At 41.5% G+C, this 8,673-nt stretch overlaps 1 protein-coding gene across 2 annotated transcripts in view; it reads left to right on the top strand.

The window, feature by feature from the left end:
- The first annotated feature begins 447 nt into the window (after positions 1-447).
- Positions 448-8,673, top strand: part of baz2ba (bromodomain adjacent to zinc finger domain, 2Ba) — a 69,397-nt gene continuing 61,171 nt past the window's right edge. For both annotated transcript variants that reach the window (XM_069697850.1, XM_069697849.1), the window contains exon 1: positions 448-672. The gene's annotated coding sequence lies outside the window, so the exon portion shown is untranslated. The remainder of the gene's footprint in view (positions 673-8,673) is intronic.

Below are 8,673 nucleotides of genomic sequence, written 5' to 3'. Positions count from 1 at the left end.
TATGCACGATTTGACGTATATATATATATATATATATATACATATATATATGAAAGAAACAAAAAAGCATAAATGTAAACTATAATGGACATTCTAATAATGAATTAAAATGATCAAAGTTGTATAAAAGTTGTGACATTAACGGGTGCATTTAAATAAAACGACGGCCGTTTCTGTTTCGGTATGGTGTTTTGTTTACACGACAAGACACGATGCCACTAATGACACGATAAATAAAAGTTAGCGCTACATCCCTACAGCCAGTGTGTGCCCGTGCAACGCTGCCTGACAATGTCGCATTTAAAGTAATAACGGTCAATTACAGTATCCTTGCTTTACTACGGCCGCTGCACAAATAATAAGTTTTCTTTGTGTGGCAGTAGTGAGCTGACGTCAGGTCGGTTCCTTGAAGTGGAGCTGAATAAACCTTGAGAAGAGTCTCCTTCAATCTGCTGTTAGTAACTAACACACACACACACACACACACACACACACACTCACTCACACACCGAGACTCAATTACTGCCCAATTCCCTTCTTTATCATTCGTCCCCGACCTCTTTTCATAACCGACCAAGGAAAAAAAAAGAGGCGAGAAGAAGACCGAGCCGAAGTGTTAGTTGAGCTAAAAGCCCACGTTGGAAATAAGTAAAGTGTCGAAACTAAAAAAAGGTAAGTGTTTTTTTTTTTTTGGTTTTTTTTTTTTATTTCTCTGACGCTGTTTTCGCCTCATCACAGAACAAGCGATGAGCTGCTGGCTTCGTTTCGAGTTTCTTGGCTTTTTTCAAGCTTGTGTAAAACTGCTCTATAGATAGTTTCTTGTTTTCTTGCTGCGATGTAATTTCGCCCAGTCGGGTTTGTTTGTCCGGTGGTCGCTGGCCACATTTGGTTAAAGTTTGTTCTCTTTAATGTGAAAAAACGAAGTGGTTGTTTGTTTTTTTACATTTATTTTTCCTCCTTCTTCGGAGCAGTGACCCGATAGTGGGAATCGTCTTTGTGTCCCTTCTCGCTTTCTCTCTCTCGCACTCAGGCGGTCGTATTTAATAACTTGTTTGTTTGTTTTTTAATCGTGGAGAAATTAAACTTTTTTTAAAAAAAAGGTGTCGCGGTATCGTCCGTTTTGCTTCTTTTTTTTTTTTTTTTTTAAATCAACCGTGTAAATGTCGGTTTTGGTTGCGTATTTGGTGCTGGATGTTGTAACCGTCAACCTAAGAGGTGGGGGGGGGGGACTAACTACGAGGCGCTGGACTGCCGTTGGTCCTCGCTGTCCGTCCGTTAAAAGCCATCCAGTTTAACAGTCCCTCGACGCCTAAATAAAACAATTAGTGACAAATACATAAATATCCCCTTCGGTTTGGATTAACTTGGACGTATAATATTCATTTCTTTTTCCACAGCGGGTCTGAGCTGGGTTTTTTTTTTTTTTTTTCTTCGTGTTGCTGGCCAGCCTGCTGCTGCTGCCGCCGCCGGGGAGCTGCTATCGCGGTCGCTTCCTCAAACCGAGAGGCATGCGAGGCAAGCTAGCAGCAGCAAGCAAGCAAGCAGCAGCCGCCGCCGCCTGGCCGAGTTGTTGAAATTTATCCCTTTGTGTATATTACAATATCCTCCATTTTTTTCTGCCCCCTTCCAAAACAACAAGCCACTCGCCATCTTGGTTATTTTAAATTCGTCCCTCAAGCTACCTTTCCTCTCTCTCTCTCTCTCTCTCTCTCTCTCTCTCTCTCTACACTCACAGACACACAAACACACACTTTAAAAGGAAATGGATCCACGGGTTGTTGTGTTGTTGTTGTTGTTTTTTTCTTTCTCAAGTTTTACCAAAGTTTTAGAGAAAAAAAAAAAAAAAATGAGCCGGAGATCGCGTCCCGTCTGCGGCTTTTAGAAAGAAATTTGAAGTTTGTGAGCGAGCATTTGAAGGCAGTTTTTTTTTTTTTTTTTTTAATCTCAAAAGAGGGAATAGTTTGTGTTTGTGTTCGAGACGTTTGCTTTAAAAGGCAAATATAGTGACGTGCTTTTTATGTCACGATGAGGGATTTATTTATTTTTTACAGAGACAGGTGGGCATGGTGGTATTTTGAGCCAGTCACAGTGAATCAAACGTATTTGTGCTATTTGCAGCTATTAACGTGAGTAGTTTTATTCAGTGCGGCAACCAAACATGAATGAATGAAGGAAGGAGGAGGGAAGGAAGAAAGGAAAGGACTCATGTTAGGCCTAATTACCAGGAATCCTATTAAGGGAAGAACAGTCATAATGGAATTTAACTGAATGTCACTGACAGATAACAGTGATTAGATATTCTTAGAATAAAGTTGTTGGAAATAATGAAATAGTAAAAAGGTTGTTGCCCTGGTGGACTGTTGTTTGAGTGAAGTTGAATCAATGCATGAAAGATGGATTTGCCAGATTGAAGAGTTAAAAATGTTATGCATCTGCACATGTTTTGGATCGCCCCTGACTTATGCCAACAGTTTACACAGGAGATGCTTCGCAGAATAGGAAAACGATGCATTCCTGTTAACCATATTACAAAAAGGTGTCGGGTTAGCTCATGAATATGCTCTTTCCTTAGCACAGTTAAAACTTGATCGCTCACTTTCTTCCCCCCATGTCCTGTAAGCAGTTCACAAAAGAGGAGGGGAAAAGAAAACAAACTGAACAAATGCTTTGAAATGGAAAATCTGATCATTTCACCTCCCACCTCTTTTGTTTGCCCGTTTATTGCTGCAAAGCAGGAGTGCAGAGGAGCAGATGTTTAGCCAAACATGAAGGCGCGGTGCCTCTGTCCTTATGGGGATGGTTCTCCCTCCTCTCACTGCTGATGCATCGACATGACAGCTGCTTGATTTCATGGAGCTGCTAAGAAGCCATTAGTGGTATCAGTGAATTGAAACGGAACAGTGTCTCTCAGTTTTCTATTTTCTATCACCATTACAACTGTCTATTGTTAGTCATTTTGTGCATTTGAATATGCGATATGCGTGTATTTGTTCGGGCACTCGCGCGCGCGCGCGCGTGTGTGTGTGTGTGTGTGTGTGTGTGTGTGTGTGCGCGCGCGCGCGCGCGTGCGTGCAAGTGCCGCAGCTGAACATACAAACTGACAAGAAGTGCTAATATATTTGTGCAGTGTGTTTTCCTATAATTTAAGAGTGAGCAAGAGCAAAAGTGAAAAAAGGGGAACAAATCTGTCAGAGTTTGTTTGCCATGTTGGTTTGAAATGAAAGCACACTGTGCTACCTCAAGCACACTCAAATCAGAGATGTCTCTCCTTGCCAGGCCAAGGAAAAAAAAAAAAAAAAAAAAAAGTCAACTCTGCTGGAGTTTTATTCTCTCTCTCTCTCTCTCTCTCTCTCTCTCTCTCTCTCTCTCTCTCTCTCTCTCTCTGCTTCTCCTGCTTTTGCTAAAATTGGAACTGTTGTTTTTGAAGAGATAAAGGAGGACTTCCGCTTGACTTGAACATTCAGGAATTAAGGATAGACATAGTTAAGCCCTATTTGCATGTCTACCAAAGTCACAGCAAACGGTTGCTATTGACTAAGCTGATTAGGTGAAATTAGGTTCACGAGCTCTGTGTCTGGGGGTGCTGAATCTGACAGAACTTGGACAGCTTTTGAGAAGACAATCCCATGTGCACACAAGACTATATTCTTTATAATCCTTTAATATTGAATATGGGTCTATCTTCTTTTCTGGAGGAAACCCATAGTTTGTGTTCTTTTGAAAATGAAGTGAAGTGAGATTTATTAGGTTTGCATGATATAATAATCAAGTCACCGGTATGAGGCTGGCTTGCTTAAATATGTGTCAGAGGATCACATTGTTTTGCGATCAAAAATATGACCAATGTATAGGTCACATGCATAAGTGTGCACTTTAATGTATTTTAGATTTTTCTCTTAAATGCACCAATTCTCGAGCGTTTCTTGGATGGACAAATCTAACACACTACTTTTCTTGTGTTTCTCAAAGCTTTAGTTATGCTTGAGTACAGCTCAGTTTCCATAATAACCCCAAACTTTTTTCTACTTGTGGCAACTGTGGTGGTGTTGACATTCAGGGGTTCTGCTAAGGTTGAACAATTTAAGAGCAAAGTAAGTCCTGTATTGAAACAACTGTGTGCCCATACCTGTGACTTGTCGCAGGAACTTAAAACCGTGGTGTTATGCTTTAAATCATGCTGCGTTTGCATCACTACAGCCAATATGGAAATTATACATCCATACTGTTGTCCCTTTTGTCAAAATGAACATATAAATGATCAACTATTTGATTTTTTTTTTTTTTTTTATAATTTCCATATTCACCAGTTGACCTTGTTGCTGATTAAAACCTATTGCTGATGGGGTTAGAGTATGTTTTATATTTTCTATGTGACAAGATATTTCATATGGCTGATGCTTTTTTTTTTGTAGTCACAATAGCAGAAGGTTCAATTGATAACAGAAAATTAAAACTTGTGTATTACCATATACATGTAGATGTATGTAAATTATACTTTTTATGGTCCATGTAAAGTGCTCAAGAGTGAGTCTGAATAAATCCCAGCCTAAATATGTCATGCCACCGATGTCAGTCTGTTCTATTTAGTCAGGGATTAATAAGACCTACAAACAATCTTTTGATAATAATGGCCATCTGGGAGCCCTGTCAAATCTCTGCATGTTAGCGCTGACACAGAGCTGTGAAATTTAGAGGGGAAGTAGAGGTCTGCCCACTGCTTACCAAATGATTCAAGAACTAATGGTAGACAAGAGTGCTGGTCATATTTCCTTAAACATACTCATCCATCAGTTGTTTCCATATAAATTTGTAAGCACACACACACACACCAGAAAACAGTATTGAGAAAATGAAATAATGTAAGAACTAACGGAGGACTTTAACAGATGTTTTTTTTTTAAAGTAGACATTAATCCTATAAGGGCTAATGGTCCTTTGAGAAGAAGCTGCGTTTTTGCAAAAGCCCTAAAAGCTTCTGGGTATTAGATTGATAATGCGTCTTATTGTTACAGATCAAATCGGCGCTGCTTGTGTCTGTTTTTCTCTGCTGTGTTGTGCTGTGTGTTACAGGTCCAGGCAGGCAGCTCACTTATTGATACGCGTGTACAAGGCCTCGCAGGTTAATGTCTTCTCAGCTGGAAAGTTGGTTAGCTCTCAGATGATCTACCTAACCTTATGTTACCTTGCTATTTTGGTAACACTGCATGCTCACTGAATGTCCTGATAATCATCAGGGGACACAAATAATTGTCTAAAGTGCATGCTTGGTGATGTCTGCTTTTAACGTGAGTCTTTTCAAATATTGCGGCTACTTTGGACCAGAGTTGTCGGCATCCATCTGTGTGGTGATAAGTGAATCTGCATTTTAAGAAACTAAGCTAATGAGATCTGCCTCCTGTTGTAGGAACGAGTAAACAATCTCAACTGTTAATTAAGACTAAACAAATCAACATGAATTTCAGTTTTCTCTACATTTCTGTGTGGATTACATATGGCGGATTAATTACCAAACAAAAGGCAGTGTAAAGTGCAAGTGGGTCACCCCGTGTTGACTTTCAGGAGACAGAAGACAGAGCGGCCAAATTTGGGAGGGAAAGGCGATAAGCTGCTTCTTTGCCGTTCGTCCCCTGGGCCTCTATTTATCATTCAATGTGAGAATTTCCTTGATGAAAGTCAAGGTTGTTTGTGCATGCTCTGTCTCGTTGGGATGCCTGTTTTTCCACCAGCAAGGTGAAAAGGTTGATTTTCCCCTCCAAAGAGATGCCTTGTTTGGAAAGTCCAGGCTAGTTTCTTTTAATGAAGTCTCAAAAGGTCCTGATGATTTTTCCACTTCAGGGCTGTTTTTTGTTTTGTACATTAGTGAGGAGATGAAAATACAGATGTAATTCATGTTTTGTGGTGCCATGGAGCAGCAAGCACACAGGTCCTCATGATTCATTGTGTTTCTATCACACATTCATGTGGTAAGGACATATCAAGGAAGGTTATCTGTTTTTGTGAGCTGAAAGCCTCCATTTAATGTGGCCTTTTATAAAACATAAGTGTGACAAGAAACAAAAAACATGGCAAAATTATGAAAGCATTTCTTTTCTTGAAAGGAAATCACATTACTGTTATTTGGCGTCATGAAATAAAGACATCCTGGATCTCCTAACATTAACTGAACTTGGCTGGATTGGAACAAAACAGCATTTTGTTTTCCTGAGGATGCCAAACAAAATGTTTTCTCTCATTTTCCCCCCATTCTTGTTCATCTTATCTGGTTTCCCAGCATTTTGTTTGAGGAGGAACTTGATTATGGAGCTGGCAATGATGTCTGGAAAACCTGGTTTTTAGTTTGATGTTTACCACACCTTCACATTCTCAATCTGGAGTGGGGTGGCCTGTATTTACACATTACTCTAGAAGTCTCCCTTGCTGGCCGTGCGCTCAGATGGGAAAGGATACTGGGAATGAAAAAGAAATAGGAAGAAAGTTTTGGATGCTGGAATGGGAATGATATTGGTTTCTCTATTGATGCGCCTCCCGGGTCACTGAGGTTCTTGATGATACTATAGAATAGCTCGTAGCAGGCAGGAGAGCTGTGAGCCTTGGTGGGTGTTAAGACGCGTGCACATTTGCTGTCAGAACGCAGGCATTTATGCATAGGGAGGACGCACACACACACACACACACACACACACACACACACACACACACACACACACACACACACACACACACACACACACACACACACACACACACACACACACAACACAACACAACACATAAATGCATGAGATTGCGCCTCGACAGCCCCCATTTATTGATCTTCTTCAGCATTTAAAATCTGGTCACTGCTGCCACAAAGGCTTTTTATTTTAGCTGCGCTGGCAAAGCCTGCTCCAAGCTAAGCCAGAATTTAAAATATTTAACTCCTACGCGACGCCATGAGAAATGACAAGGATAGAGGAAAACAAATAGGAAGGCAGTTTTGTTCTGTGCAATAGTTATATGCGTTTGTTCAGAGCCATGTTTTATGTAAAACATACTGTCACCGTGTCGGCTGTGTAAGCGCCATAGTTTGGTGTATAAAATCTGCATATGCAGCTCATTTTTCTTCATGAAGTTGTTATGAAGTCGAGGGGTATCCTCTGTTTCTCTCCAGAAAAAGTTGCAGAAAAGAAGTAAGCAGTGACTCTGAATTTAACTTAACTCAGACCTGACCTACATGGCCTTACCTTGTTAGCACTGCAGGCTGAAATACTATTCATTGGATTAGTCATTACTGGACCTGGGACAAGCTGCTGTTTTTAGCATTTTAAGGTTAGAAAGGATACTCATGTGCAGAGTGGCGACTCAACGATGTCTAATCCGCCGAAGCCCTATAGCACGCACTCTTAAAGTCACTGTTATCTCTTTCTCAAAGGACAGTGTGTTTCTCTTTCTCTGTTCTCACTGCACAAAACAAGGTATTAAAAAAAAAAAATTATTTCCCCTTTTTTGTGTGTGTTAGGAAATCGGCAGTTGGTCCCAGTGGGTGTAGAGGAAATGATCTGATGAGCTCCAGTTCATACTACATTTCAAAATAATTTGTCTTGAAAAGGTCGAAGCACATTTCAGGGATTTTGAAATGCTTCTACATTATCGTGAAAATGTATGTTGCATCAACAGTACTTATCAAAAAACACTACCAGGCAGCCAAATCACACTGGTTTCCTCATCCAGTTGAACCTGCTGCTGCTGTTGTTGTTTTTCTCTTGTCCAACTATGAAAGCCTAGCCCTGCTCAGTCTGTGGCATTGTCCCGCTCACCCCCTCCCCCTCCATCCCCCCCTCCCCCCCACACTCTCTGTCTCTCTCTCTGTCTCTCTCTCTCTTGCACTTGTGCTCCCTCTTTCTGAACGATGACACTGAGAGACAGCTGTAACGTGAGACGCCTCTCGATCCTGGCAGGGGCTTCGAAAGCCGAGGCAGAAGGGAGGGAGAGGGCCTTTATCTGAGACTGGGGGCGCTGACCTCCCTCATTCCCCTTCTCTTCTTCTCCTCCTGTCTCTCGCTGTCTCTGCGTCTACTAGCATATCCTATCCTCCCCCCGCCAACAGAAGCTAAGAATGGCCTCTTTAAAAAGTGTAATGAGAAAATTGGTTCTCCCCACAGCAAAAACCCGATGAATGAAATAGCGTGTGTTGTTCCTGTTTGGACCGTTTAGAGCTTTAAAGTCGTAGCGTCCCTCCATCTTTACGTTAGATGGATGTAACTGAAGTTGGGTTGTTCGGAGTTTCCAGAACAGTGAATTATATTTGAGTGACTTACATTTGTGATCTGAATACTGTAAGGACGTGCGTGTGTGTGTGTGTGTGTGTGTGTGTGTGTGTGTGTGTGTGTGTGTGTGTGTGTGTGTGTGTGTGTGTGCGTGTGCGTGTGCGCGTGCGTGCGTGTGCGTGCGTGTGTGTGTGTGTGTGTGTTCTCGTGTGGATGTAGATGGAAACAGCCACACCCCCTGGACTCGAGGCTATGGCTGCTAAATCCTCTGTGAGAGCTCCCGTGTGTAATCCAAACATTTAGAGCTAATTTAAGCATGCAGGCAGGAGCAGCATCCTTTAGGAAACAACAGCTCTCTCTTTTGGTCTCTCGTTCTCCATCTTCAACTGTGTGTGTGTGTGTGTGTGTGTGTGTGTGTGTGTGTGTG

This window comes from Brachyistius frenatus, unplaced genomic scaffold (genome assembly GCF_029030835.1).
Source record: "Brachyistius frenatus isolate BFR_SWC_R1_liver_20210118 unplaced genomic scaffold, ASM2903083v1 Contig_24, whole genome shotgun sequence".
Classification (NCBI taxonomy): domain Eukaryota; kingdom Metazoa; phylum Chordata; class Actinopteri; family Embiotocidae; genus Brachyistius; species Brachyistius frenatus.
This window is presented reverse-complemented; position numbering and strand designations above follow the sequence as displayed.